The following is a 4992-nucleotide window of genomic DNA, read 5'->3' as shown; positions in this document are numbered from 1 at the left end:
GATTATTATTTTTTACCGAATTAGTATACACGTATTTAGTTGTAAATATTTAATTGATAATGTGTATTTTTGCCATATGCAAATAAAGAGACATTTCGTCCAGGAAGCAGGTTCTATTCCAGAGTAATGGTGATCTTACCGAATAAGTAGTGGATAGTTGAGAGGATTGGGATAACTGCACTGTTGCCGAAATGAAACGTAAAATTGTTTCTAGCTTTTCAATAGACAGCAGACGGGAATCAAGCAAGAGTCTAAAGCTGCAACATCTGCTGCACAAGCGGGAAATAAATGTTTATATTTCATTTAGGCATAAGTGCAGCTCTTTTTCATTCCTTCCGACTCTCCCCCAAACATATAAATTGAAATTCAATTTAAAATATTCATTGATTTATGTTCAGTATACTTCCCTAATCCTAGGCTTGCCAGACGTCCCGGATTGACCGGGACACTCCCTGATTTTAGGCAAAATCCTGGTGTCCCGACCGGTTTACTTCATGTCGCGGAAAAAGATAAATTCGATTAGATAACCAAAAAAGTCTACAAATAATTAACTGTGAAGGATTATTTTGGATAATTAATTTGTCATTTGAAACATAGACTTGTAAAATTAATATCGCATCGACTTGTGAGGATTTTTATGACATTAAAAGCAACGAGCTGATGCGTGCATCACATGACTTCCTTTTACTCCAATTTAATGTCATTTCCCCATTATTGGCAATTTTAATGTGATTCAATAGTGAACTCTCCAAATATCACCAACAGAGGCCAAATTGAGACCAAATTTAAAATAAAAAAAAAAAAAAAAATCGCCAAATTTGTCGCCAAGCTTTGGTAAAACTTGACGACCAAAAGACTGGCGATATATCGCCAAGTGTCCGACAAATTATAACACTACTTGAGTTTAAATCGAAACTAACAATGATTTCCCCCCAAAAAGGGGCAAAAGACCCCCTTAGGAACATTCGAATGCAACCAAAAGGGAAGGTGCACAACTAGACCTACGTTTGGTCTACGTACCAAATTTCAACTTTCTGAGACATATCGTTTTTGAGTTATGCGAGATACATACACACATACGACGTACATAGGGACGTCACGAGAAAACTCATTGTAATTAACTCGGGAGTCGTCAAAATGAATATTTTGGGTGTCTGTACGTTCTTTGGCATATATCCACGCATGTTCGGGTCGAAAAAAAAACTCAACATTCATTCGGGGGTGAGAAAAATGGAAATTAAGGCCGATTTTTGAGTGAAATTTTTTTCGCGAATACAGTACTTCCTTTTTTGTAAAAGGAAGTAAAAATGAGTTTTTTAAAAAAAAGTCCTAGCGAATGAAAAAATAATTACATGTACATATTGTTCAGTTTTTATTCGTCATTCAAAGTATTTCTTCTTATGTAACTATCAAAGTAACTAGAAAATATTGACATGTAAGAAATAAATGTTTAAATTTATCTGCTTGTGTCCTTCATTATTTCCCCTGGTTTAGACTCATAATTAGTATTTATTCATAGCGTAAGAATGAACTACCCTCTAAAACACGCTAAACACCAGCCAGGGGTGTGTTCCTTTCAGGGGTGTATGTGATCCAAAGCTTCGAAAAATTTTGGATTGATAACACATTCTAAAGCTGAAAAGTTATTTAAAAAAAATTAAATGTTTATTTTTAACTAGCCGCCTTCGGCGACCAGCTGGTCCACCTTTTTACACCATTCGCCTTTTTGCACCAGGGTTGACGCCTTCGGCGGCTGCTTAGACAATTTAGCGACGGTATTAATCAATGGTTTTCTTTATGTATCAAAATTATCATTCGCCTTTTTACGCCAATGCTGCCGCCTTCGGCGGCTGCTTAAATAAATTTCGTGACGCTATCAATCAATCTACATCTATCTATATCATTAGTAGTTTGAATAAAATATTTTCCAGACCTATCTCCAGTTCCGTCGTTTGGAATACTTTTAAAGGAGAGGAGGGGAGACACAAACGGCGTACTCTTCATGCAAATTTTGTCGAAAAATAACAAAAAGCAGACTCACTTTTATGTGAAAGCATTGTTTTTTCAAAAGCAAAGTGTGCGTGTGTGGGGGGGGGGGGCTTTGACATTCCGTTGAAGTTTTTTTAAATGACGGGCATGTCTCTTTCTTGCTGTAAATCTACTATATCAACCTCTATATTTGTCAATCTATCTATCTGTCTATCTATACGCTCCATGCATATCTACCTCTGACAGTAACAATCTTTTTTTATTTATATAAGTATTAATTCGAAGAAAAAAAATAAAACATTTTTTGTCCCCTCAATCTCTATCTCTGTATCTACCTAACCTAACCGCCAATCCGTAACAAAAACACAGATCATGCAAAAAATCGCGGGCTTTATTTATTTAATCAAAATAGCCCGCAAAAAAAAAAAAAAAAAAAAAAAAAAAAAAAAAAACGCTCTATGTTCCCCGTAGTGCGGCAAAAGGTAACGCTTGCAAAAAAAAAAAAAAGTGAAGAGTGCAAACGATTTCAGTTGGATCACGTGATGAGGTAAGTTCAGAACTCAGCCGGCAAGCGATCAGCTCGCGTTGCGTTCTGCATTAAAAAAATTGTAAAAAAAAACTATTGCGTATTTTTAAAAACTTTTTTCTTCTGAAGGGGGCAGAATGTTTTTATTATTACCAACTAAAATTTTAGAATTGAGGGTTCAATACTTTTCGCAGGATGGGTTTCAAAAAAAACTAACCCCAGAAAAAAAATGCAAATTAGAGGTTTTTCAAAAATCTATAAAAAATACAAAAATTGCTCTATCTTTAAAATTTTTTCATTTATCATATTTAAAATTAAATTTCCTACACTATAGTACAAAAAATATTCGTCTGGCGTGGTTGGTTCGGGGTCTGTGAGGTTAAAAGTGCTAAAAATCACATAAAACATTAAATAACTTTTTTTCTAATAAAAATATCAAAAATCGAAGCCCGGGGTGCACATCTTCAGCAAAAACTGCACCTGTATACCAAATTTCATCTTTCTAGGCCTTACCGTTTTCCCGGGATGCGCGCCACACACACACACACAAACATCTTATTTTATTATATGTATAGATAGTTTTGTTAGCATATTTCAAAAGTTTTTATGGGGGGGGGGGCAGAGCTTCCTCATAGTTTCAGAAAATTTTACTTGAATCCATTGTCACCCCTGGTTCCCTTTTGAATGTTCGCGCGCGGAAGGGGGGAGGATTCCGTTGTCCCGGTTGAACATTTCAGAAATCTAGCAAGCCTACCTAATCCGAACCCGTAGGAAAAATAGCAATTCACTGGCTTAAAGCAAGGAGTAAACAATCCGGTTGTGACCCGTTTACATTGCAACTTGCAGCTTACCGATACCACCTACAATTACCACTTACTGAACCTTTTTTTCCACCTAGTTAGGAGTTGGAAGTTCTCTTATGGCTATCCGCCTTTTTCTGCAACAAAAAGAAATTTTTGTATTGCGGTTTAAAAACGCCTCCAATGGGTTGGCTTTTTGTTAAGTAAAGAGGTACCAATCCAAACCACACATGTTCAGCTTCAACACAAAATTAAGTTAGCATCTAATTCAAATGTTACAGGATAGTTTCTACGATGCTATATTGTTAATTTCAGTCAAAGAAAATCATGCCTCATTAAAATTCTGTTTTAAAACTAAGAATCCTGAATCAAACAAGAACATGTCCATAAGCTTGTTTGAATCAGAAAACATGTCCATTTGGCCAATAGCAGGCTCTTATTTTGGTCATGTGACCTGCATTTGATCTACACTGTCAAACTTTGTTCCACTTGCTGGTGAGGTTATGGTGGATGTCTGTGAATGTTTTAAGATTCTTCACTCATTCAAAAAGAAACATGTCAATTGCGTGTCTATTCAAAGGAAAACATGTCCATTAGACCCAATCAAATGAGGACATGACTTAGTTTAAAAATTTAATAACAGGTTTACTGGTTTTCCTTCATTTAAAAGTTTTCTCTAAAGAATATTATTGAGATTAAATCATTCGGTGTGGATATATTGTTAAAGGTTCCGGTGCAGCTTCCAACTTTCTTGAAATGACGACACAGTTCTTGAGAAAACACAGGAGATTTATTTACACTATGTACAAGAGAGATCGTTAACAACTGCTAAATTAATCATCAGCGATTAGGCAAATATCAATTAACACCGTGTACTCAACGATGGCACACGTAGTTACATCCAAATACGCAAAACAACACAGCGAAATGCCTCGCAATAAACAGAGCTAATACACTCTCAGTACAAATTCTCAATCGAGACTGACTTTTTATCATGCGGCACGGCTATTTATAGACATCGAAAGAGAGCTTCTCAGATATTCCAGAAAATTCTACTCCATTCTACACTTTCTTATTTCTTTCCATTCACAAATTTTATCATTCAGAAATGAGAGGACCCTATACTTCAGCCGAATGTACGGGGGCTGTATATTCATTACAAGAAACTATTTAAAGGTTACGTTACTGCAATAATTTTAGATGAAAAATAATTCAATAAACGCCAAATTTAGCTAGATTACGACTAATTAATCACAAAAGTAATTACTATTTACAGAATTGTAACAACATAAATAGATCTTTCCATAAAAGGGGGTTATTTAGAAATGTGTTTTTCGTTAACTCTCAAAACTCGTTAAAAAAGGACCCCCCCTTTTGTGTGGTTTTGATTGGTATGTCCTCAAATGTAAATGGAAAAATATGTTCCCTGTGTGAACGAAAGTAAGTGGCAACCAAGACGTTTCTTCTGGCCCAAAAGGTGCGTTCCATGAAAAAGAAATACAAGCCCCAATTTCCCCTATTTTGATTTTCCATAAACAAGTTTAGTTTAATTAAATGTCGTTGTCACATTTTGTATTAAATCAATAAATTTGTGGCTGATTGAAATTTTTTAATGTATTTCTAGATATATAACTTTGATGATGATCATCACAGCAGTGAAGCTAGATTGAAAAATGA

This window comes from Uloborus diversus, chromosome 8 (assembly GCF_026930045.1).
Source record: "Uloborus diversus isolate 005 chromosome 8, Udiv.v.3.1, whole genome shotgun sequence".
NCBI lineage: Eukaryota > Metazoa > Arthropoda > Arachnida > Araneae > Uloboridae > Uloborus > Uloborus diversus.
The sequence above is the reverse complement of the archived record's forward strand: the minus strand, read 5'-3'. Positions refer to the sequence as shown.